Source organism: Emys orbicularis, chromosome 2 (genome assembly GCF_028017835.1).
Source record: "Emys orbicularis isolate rEmyOrb1 chromosome 2, rEmyOrb1.hap1, whole genome shotgun sequence".
In the NCBI taxonomy this organism is placed as follows: domain Eukaryota; kingdom Metazoa; phylum Chordata; order Testudines; family Emydidae; genus Emys; species Emys orbicularis.
In genome coordinates this window covers 56593993-56606067 of record NC_088684.1, presented here as the reverse complement: position 1 = coordinate 56606067, position 12075 = coordinate 56593993, and positions in this window count along the sequence as shown.

Genomic DNA, 12075 nt, shown 5'->3' with positions numbered 1-12075 from the left:
CATACACACACACCCCTCCCCAGACCTGAGAGTGAAGAGAAAATCTACCTATAACAGGTCCCTCCATGCACAGATTCTTAATCTTCTGGACCTATTAATAATTTATCCTGCAATAATAGACTTGTAATTTTTAATTGACTGCTTTGATTCCTAGACTCCCATCTAATTTTATTTTATCTCAATTAATTTTTAACCTGCATATTGGCCAGCATTTTCAAACTGGGTGCCAAAAGCTGGGCACCAAATCCACATTTAGTGAGGGGTGGATGGATGGCCCAGCAGTTAGGGCATTAGCCTGGGACTTGCAGATCTGGCTTCTATTCCTTGCTCTGCCAGACACTTCCTATGAGATCCCATAGGTTATACCCATTTTACAGATGGGGAACTGAGACATAGGGTATGTCTACACTACGAAATTAGGTCGAATTAATAGACGCCGGTTTTATAGAAATCGGTTGTATACAGCCGATTGTGTGTGTCCCCACATAAAATGCTCTAAGTGCCTTAAGTCGGCGGACCGCGTCCACAGTACCGAGGCTAGCGTCGACTTCCGGCGCATTGCACTATGGGTAGCTATCCCACAGTTCCCGCAGTCTCCGCCGCCCATTGGAATTCTGGGTTGAGATCCCAATGCCCGAATGATGCAAAACAGTGTCGCGGGGGGTTCTGGGTACATGTCGTCAGGCCCCTCCCCCTCCGTCAGAGCAACGGCAGACAATAGATTCGCGCCTTTTTACCTGGGTTACCTGTGCAGACAACATGCCACGGCAAGCATGGAGCCCGCTCAGCTCAGCTCACCGTCACCATATGTCATCTGGGTGCCGGCAGACGTGGGACTGCATTGCTACACAGCAGCAGCAGCTAACTGCCTTTTGGCGGTAGACGGTGTAGCATGACTGGTAGCCTTCATCGGCGATCTGGGTGCTGGTAGCTGTGGGGCTGGCAGCCATAGGGCTGCATTGCACCAGCCCCTTACCTTTTGCCTTTTGGCAGTAGATGGTGTATTACGACTGGTAACTGTCGTCATCGTACAGCAGTGGCTGGAACTCCGTATGTCCCCCAGTCCCCCATCCCCCCAGTCATATTCTGCTGCCTTCACAATGACGATGATGGCTATCAGTCGTAGTATGCCATTTTCTGCCAAGCGCCCTGTTGGATCATTGCACATTAGCAGAGTCTTCCCTGAGCAGCAGATTGTGCAATAGGCCTGAAGGCCATCGTCATCATAACTGCCAAGCGCCCAGTATTTGCTGCCAAGCACCCAGAAGATGCCGAGGGCTATCAGTCATGCTGCACCGTCGTCTTAAGATGTAAAAAATAGATTTGTTCTGTATTCATTTGCTTCCCCCTCCCTCCGTCAAATCAACGGCCTGCTAAACCCAGGCTTTTGAGTTCAATCTTTGGGGGGGGCCATTCTGTGTGACAGTTGTTTGTGTTTCTCCCTGATGCACAGCCACCATTGTTGATTTTAATTCCCTGTACCTGTACGCCATGTCGTCACTCGCCCCTCCCCTGGTCCGTCAGATACTAGTTTCGCGCCTTTTTTCAGACCAGACGCCATAGCTAGCACTGGGATCATGGAGCCCGCTCAGATCACCGCGGCAATTATGAGCACTATGAACACCACGCGCATTGTCCTGGAGTATATGCAGAGCCAGAACATGCCAAAGCAAAACCAGGACCAGCCGAGGAGGCGATTGCAGCGCGGCGATGAGAGTGATGAGGAAATTGACATGGACATAGACCTCTCACAAGGCACAGGCCCCAGCAATGTGGAAATCATGGTGTTACTGGGGCAGGTTCATGCCGTGGAACGCCGATTCTGGGCCCGGGAAACAAGCACAGACTGGTGGGACCGCATCGTGCTGCAGGTGTGGGACGATTCCCAGTGGCTGCGAAACTTTCGCATGCGTAAGGGCACTTTCTTGGAACTTTGTGACTTGCTTTCCCCTGCCCTGAAGCGCCAGAATACCAAGATGAGAGCAGCCCTCACAGTTGAGAAGCGAGTGGCGATAGCCCTGTGGAAGCTTGCAACGCCAGACAGCTACCGGTCAGTCGGGAATCAATTTGGAGTGGGCAAATCTACTGTGGGGGCTGCTGTGATCCAAGTTGCCAGGGCAATGAAAGACCTGGTGATATCAAGGGTAGTGACTCTCGGAAACGTGCAGGCCATAGTGGATGGCTTTGCTGCAATGGGATTCCCAAACTGTGGTGGGGCCATAGACGGAACCCATATCCCTATCTTGTCACCGGAGCACCAAGCCACCGAGTACATAAACCGCAAGGGGTACTTTTCAATGCTGCTGCAAGCCCTGGTGGATCACAAGGGACGTTTCACCAACATCAACGTGGGCTGGCCGGGAAGGGTACATGATGCTCGCGTCTTCAGGCACTCTGCTCTGTTTCGAAAGCTGTAGGAAGGGACTTTCTTCCCGGACCAGAAGATAACCGTTGGGGATGTTGAAATGCCTATCGTGATCCTTGGGGACCCAGCCTACCCCTTAATGCCATGGCTCATGAAGCCGTACACAGGCAGCCTGGACAGGAGTCAGGACCTGTTCAACTACAGGCTGAGCAAGTTCCGAATGGTGGTGGAATGTGCATTTGGACGTTTAAAAGCGCGCTGGCGCAGCTTACTGACTCGCTCAGACCTTAGCGAAAAGAATATCCCCATTGTTATTGCTGCTTTCTGTGCGCTCCACAATATCTGTGAGAGTAAGGGGGAGACATTTATGGCGGGGTGGGAGGTTGAGGCAAATCGCCTGGCCGCTGATTACGCGCAGCCAGACACCAGGGCGGTTAGAGGAGCACACCATGGCGCGGTGCGCATCAGAGAAGCTTTGAAAACGAGTTTTGTGACTGGCCAGGCTACGGTGTGAAACTTCTGTTTGTTCCTCCTTGATGAACCCTCCGCCCCCCCACCCGGTTCACTCTACTTCCCTGTAAGCCAACCACCACACCCTCCCCTTCCCCCTTCGAGCACCGCTTGCAGAGGCAATAAAGTCATTGTTACTTCACATTCATGCATTCTTTATTAATTCATCACACAACTAGGGGGATAATTGCAAAGGTAGCCCGGGATGGGTGCGGGAGGAGGGAAGGAAAAGGACACACTGCAGTTTAAAACTTTAACTCTTATTGAAGGCCAGCCTTCTGATGCTAGGGCAATCATCTGGGGTGGAGTGACTGGGTGGCCGGAGGCCCCCCCACCGTGTTCTTGGGCGTCTGGGTGAGGAGGCTATGGAACTTGGGGAGGAGGGCTGTTGGTTACACAGGGGCTGTAGCGGCGGTCTCTGCTCCTGCTGCCTTTCCTGCAGCTCAACCATACGCTGGAGCATATCAGTTTGATGCTCCAGCAGCCGGAGCATCGACTCTTGCCTTCTGTGTGCAAGCTGACGCCACCTATCATCTTCAGCCCGCAACTTGCTCTGTTCATCCCGCGATTCAGCACGCCACCTCTCCTCTCGTTCATATTGGGCTTTTCTGTAATCAGTCATTGACTGCCTCCACGCATTCTGCTGTGCTCTGTCAGCGTGGGAGGACATCTGTAGCTCTGTAAACATGTCATCACGCGTCCTACGTTTTCTCTTTCTAATCTTCACTAGCCTCTGTGAAGGAGAAACATTTGCAGCTGGTGGAGGAGAAGGGAGAGGTGGTTAAAAAAGACACATTTTAGAGAACAATGGGTACACTCTTTCACGTTAAATTTTGCTGTTCACATTACACAGCACATGTGCTTTCGTTACAAGGTCGCATTTTTCCTCTTATATTGAGGGCCTGCCGGTTTGGTGTGAGAGATCACTCACGCAGTGCCAGGCCACAGATTTCAGCTTGCAGGCAGCCATGGTAAGACACAGTCTTTTGGCTTTTTTAACCTTCTTAACATGTGGGAATGGTTTCAAACAGTAGTGCTCTCATTTCCCATACCAAGCACCCGTTGGGTTGGCCATTTAAAATGGGTTTGCAATGTAAAAGGAGGGGCTGCGGTTTCAGGGTTAACATGCAGCACAAACCCAACTAACTCCCCTCCCCCACAAACCCAATTCTCTGGGATGATCACTTCACCCCTCCCCCCCACCGCGTGGCTAACAGCGGGGAATATTTCTGTTCAGCAGAGCAGGAAGGGGCACCTCTGAATGTCCCCTTAATAAAATTGCCCCATTTCAACCAGGTGACCGTGAATGATATCACTCTCCTGAGGATAACAAAGAGCGATAAGGAATGGATGTTGTCTGCATGCCAGCAAACACCGGGACCATACGCTGCCATGCTTTGTTATGCAATGATTCCAGATTACGTGCTACTGGCCTGGCGTGGTAAAGTGTCCTACCATGGCGGACGGGATAAGGCAGCCCTCCCCAGAAACCTTTTGCAAAGGCTTTGGGAGTACATGAAGGAGAGCTTTCTGGAGATGTCCCTGGAGGAATTCCGCTCCATCCCCATACACGTTAACAGACTTTTCCAGTAGCTGTACTGGCCACGATTGCCAGGGCAAATTAATCATTAATCATTAAACACACTTGCTTTTAAACCATGTGTAATATTTACAAAGGTACACTCACCAGAGGTCCCCTGTGTGCCCTCAGGGTCTTGGGTGAGTTCGGGGGTTACTGGTTCCAGGTCCAGGGTGACAAACATATCCTAGCTGTTGGGGAAACCGGTTTCTCCGCTTCCTTGCGGCTGTGAGCTATCTACATTTTCTCCATCCTCCTCTTCCGAACCCTCTTCCCTGTGTGTTTCTCCAGTGAGGGAGTCATAGCACACGGGTGGGGTAGTGGTGGCTGCACCCCCTAGAATGGCATGCAGCTCCGCGTAGAAGCAGCATGTTTGCGGCTCTGCCCCGGACCTTCCGTTTGCTTCTCTGGCTTTGTGGTAGGCTTGCCTTAGCTCCTTAATTTTCACGCGGCACTGCTGTGCGTCCCTGTTATGGCCTCTGTCCTTCATGGTCTTGGAGACCTTTTCTAATATTTTGCCATTTCGTTTACTGCTTCGGAGTTCAGCCAGCACTGATTCATCTCCCCATATGGCGAGCAGATCCCGTACCTCCCGTTCTGTCCATGCTGGAGCTCTTTTGCGATCCTGGGACTCCACGGTTACCTGTGCTGATGAGCTCTGCGTGGTCACCTGTGCTCTCCACGCTGAGCAAACAGGAAATGAAATTCAAACGTTCGCAGGGCTTTTCCTGTCTACCTGGCCAGTGCATCTGAGTTGAGAGTGCTGTCCAGAGCTGTCACAATGAAGCACTGTGGGATAGCTCCTGGAGGCCAATAACGTCGAATTCCGTCCACACTACCCCAATTCCGACCCCCTAAGGCCGATTTTATCGCTAATCCCCTCGTCGGAGGTGTAGTAAAGAAACCGGTTTAAAGGGCCCTTTAAGTCGAAAGAAAGGGCTTCGTCGTGTGAACGTGTCCAGGCTTAATTCGATTTAACGCGGCTAAAGTCGACCTAAACTCGTAGTGTAGACCAGGCCATAGAGAGATCAAGGGACAGATTTTTAATGGTATTTAGGGACCTACCTCACATTAAAATCAATGGGAATGAGGCTCCGAAATAGCTTTAAAAACCTGTGTGTCTCTCTGTGCTTCAGTTCCCCACCTGTAAAATGGGTAGAATGGTACCTCCCTACCTCACAATGGTGTTATAAGGATAATAATATTAAAGACTGTGTGGCACTGAGATGCTGTGGGAATGGGGGACATATACGTTTCTTAAATAGATAGATGTTCAAAGAATTAACCTAGCTCTGTTCCCTCTGAAGTCAATTATTTGTATTACAGTAGCACTAAGATGTGCAAACCAAGATTAGAGGCTACATTGTGCTAGGCACTGCATGAACACCTATATTGAGACAGTCCCTGCCATCAAGAGCTTATACTCCTAATAAACAAAGGCTTGGAGGGGAAACAACTTACCCAAGGTCATCCAGCCGTTAGTAGAAGAGTCAGGCATAGAACTCAGTTCTTCTGACTCTGGACCCAGGCTAGTAATCCACTAGACCACACTACCTCCCACATAATAATTTAGCAAGGATTTTTTCAAAATTAACTTTCCACACACAGAAATCATTTTGGCCATTTTTGAGTTAAACGTTATCTATTGTTCACAAAAGCGGCATATTCAGAAAGTTGAGTCCTCTATGTCAGTAAGAAATAGTGATGATGAATAGCCTTGCATTTTGCAATGCTGATGCCGGGTCTCTGTCCACCTCTTCATAAGAAAAGAAGTATTAATAGTGTTGAATAAAGAAATATCACTCAGACCAGATTGTGCTTTCCTGGAGTTATATCCTTGCTGCCTGACAGACAGAAGGATATCTATTCCAATAGTCTTCCTTTCCCTTCTGTATACTATCCTTTGCTGAAATGGCTGCTCAGTCCAACAGAAATTAAACATATAAATCTCTGTGCTCAGTATGAGAAATCTTACCTTTTTTAGTACTACAATACACTAGATTTTTTTCAGTGACAGCTTTAGTTATAAAAATGCTTAAATATCTCCAAAGGACCATATGAAGGGGAAACATTACTGCAGAGCTATGAGACAGCATGACAAAAATGCTTAGGCTCACTCACCAGGAGTCAAAATGATGAGCATTGCAGACACTACGGTAATGGATTGGGAGACTTTGTTTTGTAATTTATCTACACGAAGACGCACAACTCTAAAACATTCATTTATTTTCGTTTTGCTGGTTACGATAAGAACCCTAAAGGGACATCATAGCACTGCACAGAATGGCGTAATATAACAGGAACCAACAAAACATCTGGAAAATGTACTTTTAATATGACAAGTACACTCTGTTTAGTAAATACTCTTGCTATTCTCCTCTGTGCTGCTGATGTTCCAATGAAATGATTTTTTTATCTATGTCCAAAAGTATGCTAGTTGCTTCAAATCAATGGAACATCATAATACACCTAGTAAGAGAACTTCTGGCAATCCAGAAGGGACATTCTAGGAGACATATCTGCATCTGGTATGCTCAGCAGCAATTTTTGGTGAAGTAGGATTCTTGCCAGGAGTCGTTAACATTTCCTCCATTTATTATTATTAATTATTATTATTATTGGTAGTAATAGTAGTAGTATTGTAGCACCCAGGAGTCCCAGTTTGTTGATATATTTCTGGTACTGAGATGACCAATTTGAAGAAATTATTCTAAGTGTTTTTCAGATGCCAACTTTGCTACTGCTGACATCCATATCCTCAACCATAACCACCAAACTAAACTACAGCATGCTCTACATGAGACAACATATTAAATCAATTGGGAAACTAAAGCTGGTGCTCAAAGTAGCAGCCTGCTTGGTCAGAAGTGTGTTTCATTCTGAGCACATGACACCAGTACTTCATGTGTTCCATCTTTGTTGCCTAGCAATTGGTTTCCAAATGGAATTTAAAGGTTATTAGGATTTTACCTATACAGTCGTAGCTGGCTTGGGACTTGTCTGCTTGAAATAGTATCCATCCCCCCATGTGATACTGCTGAAGATGAGTTCAGCACTGTGGCTGGATCCTTTTGGTGCAACAGAGAGGGTGTTGGTGGCAGAGGGCCTTTGACTTTGGAATTCATTCCCTACTTTGGTCTGACATAGTCCTAATCTGTTGACCTGAAGGTCCAGTGTGAAATTCATCAGTTTTCTTTAGGCTTTGGTGCAGTGGGTTGATGGCTGGGAATTTGAAGATGTGATATTTTTCACTCTTCAGTGTTCTACTTATTTATTTTTACTGGGACTACAGGGTAGGAGTAGGCTGATGAAATTGATTTTATTTTTAAACATTTTGTAGGGTTTAAAATGTTATGGCAAAAGTACTTGGAACCTGGGACAGTCATTTTAAAAACATAAATATACATCAAAGTAAATAAATTAGGCCAAATCTTTCAATCCTGAGTGTCTTACGTTGATCCCCAAATCCAGCCTTATGCACCTAAGTAAAATTGATTTGATTTGAAGGGGTCACCTCTTGGGGTGAGATGATAGTGTACCTTCCATACTGGCTCAATCCTTAACCCGCCCATCTGTAGAGAACACCAATAAAAGTGCCAGCTAGAATGGCATTTGTAATGTGCATACTTCTTCACTGATAAATCAATAGAGATCACCCATTGAATGGCTGACATTTAATATTCAAACCTGGATTCAGACTGGTAATTTAGAGTTAAAAGACATCATATTTCATAACCAAACTCCAAACAATCTAGTCTGCCAATATGTTATAGTGTACCTAAAATTTAAAAAAAATCCATTATTTTTCAGTCTTTTTACAACCTCTCAGCATAGTGAATTCATGTTGAAGAGATTGTTGGTCTGAATGAATGGGGTTGTGGGTCTATGGCCTGTGATATACAGGAGGTCAGACTAGATAATCACAGTGGTCCCTTCTGACCTTGGAATCTATGAGCACATTCCATTTACGGAAGGGATCCATCAAGGTTTTTAACTAAGCCAGAAATTGAGAAGTGTCTGCATGCTTTTCTCCCTCACTTTCACTCTCCAATCTGTTATTTCAATACTTTCTTCTAAACTTTATATCCCCTCTCTTTTCCCTTCTACCCTGTCTCTTGTAAACCAGTGGTGGGTAGGAGTAAATTTACTACACTTCTCCCACAGATGCATTTATTAGCAAATGTGAGCCACCTGGTCTTCTTGCATAGTCACGGGGGGGCGGGGAGGGGTTATAACAGCAGGCTGATGTGAAGGCCCTTGTGTGACAAATTGATGTGCCTGCTGATGACATACACAATGCTAAACAAATCTCTCTCTTTCACTTTCACCCATGCATGCACACAGGGGCTAGGTCTACACTACCCGCCTGAATCGGCGGGTAGAAATCGATCTCTCGGGGATCGAATTATCGTGTCTCGTCGGGACGCGACAATCGATCCCCGAATCGACGCTCTTACTCCACCAGTGGAGGTGGGAGTAAGCGCCGTCGACTGGGAGCCGCGGAGGTCGATTTTGCCGCCGTCCTCACAGTGGGGTAAGTCGGCTCCGATACGTCGAATTCAGCTACGCTATTCGTGTAGCTGAATTTGCGTATCTTAAATCGACCCCCCCCCCTGTAGTGAAGACCTGCCGAGGGAAATCTGGTTCTTCAGTTCTGAAACTGCAGAAGGCTGCTACTTCAGTAAAAGGATGCAAGGCTTGGATGCAAGCCAAATGTTGACAATTCAGAGATACAACAGGCATCACAGCCCTCAGCCTCATCAGCCCAATAGGCCACTGCAGAAGAACCAAGGGTCCTTAGTCTCACCACTTTATTTAACGTGACATTTCCAGGCACTAGTGAGTTTCATACTCCTGTTTCCTATTCTGTTTGAAACAAACCTACAGCCTGTCTCCCAATTAAAATCTGTATCTATGCCTCTTATGGCATCCTGTCATTTCTGCTGTTTTGATCTGTGTGGACATTCTACCTTGTGAAATGATAGACAAGACCATCCAGTCCTGCAGTCTGTCTCCCTATCTCTCAGAAGATAATCTTCATTGATTTTCCTTTATTGGTGACATTTGCTGTCATGCGGATTAAAATCATGAGACATTCTCCATCATTCTTCAAGCTACCCAGGAACCCTTTGGTGGAATCCTGTCCTGGCACACTCTGTCATTAATCAGGCTCACAGATATCTTGGGCCATATTTCTAACTACGGACTCATTAACCGGGATTACTTGCCTCTTTTTACTCCCGATAATCTCCCTTTAACACTGGTCAGATTGTTACCTCTCCCACCCCCACTTGGGCTCCTTAGTCTGATGCTCCCCTGTCTTGTGAAGTGCATAATACCTTCTTTGGGTATCAAGGTAAATAGTTCCATTCAAATTTCACTTCTCTTCTTACAGATTTTAGTCATCCTTGATGCTACACTGTTCTGTCCTCCTTCATTCTTCCTTACACTCTCTACCTCTGTCACTGGCATAAACATCCCTGGTGACTCCTGGCAATCACACCCATTGGAATTTAGCTGATTTGGCTTCATTTGGCTTTCTGAGTAATTTCAACTGCAGTTCAAATTCTTGACTCTTTTACTTCAGAACAAAACCTAATTTAGACCTCATGCATGTGATTGCCTAGGATCCTTCAGTTAAAATTAAGTATAACACGATCCAGTGCTGGAAGTTGAAGCTAGACAAAGTGAGACTGGAAATAAGGCATACATTTTTAATGGTGAGAGTAAATAATCATTAGAACAACTTACCAAGGATCATGGTGGATTGTCCATCACTGACGATTTTAAAATCAAAATTAGATGTTTTTACTAAAAGATCTGCTCCAGGAATTATTTTGGGGAAGTTCTATGGCCTGTGCAAGATGATCACAATGGTCCCTTCTGGCCTTAGACTCTATGAATTTCGTAGGAGTTATTGCCTCAGCATTTGCTATTGCTTCTTATTTGAGTACTTGTTGGTACTTGTGTGTGTCAAGGCACTCTGATGCACCAAGAACTCTCATATTCACAGTCTGCTCTTCATGGCTACACCTGCTAGGATTGCACGTAGTTGTGTGTCTACTTTTACATGAGCATTTACTGTGAATGCCCATTAGACATGCATGGAAATAAAGGAAATCTCACAAGCAAACCTGTTCTTAAGAGATTTGCAGCCCAATTTTACAAATGTCAGAGGTGTTGATATTTTATAATGTTTGCTAATACATCATATTTGTACAGCATCTAGCACAATGGGGCTTTACTTCATTGTAGCCTTTAGCCACAATATAAATGTTAAGTAATAATGATACCAATCTAAAATGTGATTGCTTTACAAAATTAATCCTTTGAACTTCTTGATAGGTTGGGCCAGATTCTCAATTTGTGTAAATCATTGACAATTTACACTATCTGAGTATCTGTCCTGTTATATTCAAACAAGGAGATGACAGTTACTTATCAGTAATATACACAAATATGCACTTTATTTACATAGGGGAGAAAATTAAATGGAACAAATTATCCAATATCCAATACCATACACGCAGAATATGCCGGTGTTCAAAATTTTTTGTTTGGTCATCCATATGAATATTTTGTGAGTACAATTTAGGCACTAGTGTTGGACAATTTGGGCATACATAATAACACTACTACAATAATAATAATACACCTTATCCTTACATAACACCTTTAATTGCAAAGTGCATCAACAAAAGCCAGATATGTGAGTCTTACAACATGTCTGTGAAGGACTATTGTACATACAGCACAGAGAGATTAAATGACTTTATGTAGACCACACACACAGCTCCCTGATAGAGCCTAAAAGTCTTGGCTTCCAGTCCCATGAACTGACCATTGGATCACACTTCCTGGCTACAAATTCATGTAGTGAAATACTGCAAACTAGTGCACTAGCAAACTCAGTAAGTGATAATGTATGGTGTATAAATTAATGATGAGTCCTCTTTTGAAAGTGTTTCCATTCCCCATGTCCTGTGAATATTCCACATCTTGTTTATGACATCACAAAATACTTTGAGTGGCCTTGTCTTACAGAGTGCCCCAAATTTCCTACTCCTGGCAACTCGTTCAGCCTGAAATTGAATGTGCTCCAATCCCTAGCCCCCTAATATCTGACTGCTGGCTGCTAGCCACTGGCTGCTGTTGCTGTTACATTCTTCATGGCCTCAGTATTGTGCCCTCAGCTTTGCTGTATGAGTGGCTGAACCATTCTGTGCCTAAATAATTCCAATGTATATGCTATTAAATCTGAAACAGATGGTTCCCTGGCCCTCTCTCACTCTTAGTCATGCTGTTTCTGTTGTTTCTCAGAGGCAGACATTCAGGTAACTGACCTATTTGTTAGTTATAAGCTTTATTGATCCTTGCTTTGGAACTTGTAGGTGTATGAGAGAGAGAGGGAGAGAGAAAGCCAGAGCAAAAGAGTGAGCGAGAAGGAGCAGGGCTTTGAGTGTCTGGTGCACTCCACAATGAATGAACTAAACACTTCTCTTTTATGCTGCTGCTTGCATGCTCTGTAAGCCCACTAGCATAGCTCAGTGAGAAACCACTCTTTAAAGGCATTCCCATGGACTATTCTGAGCACTCACTTTGTATGTTGTCTGAGTTACCA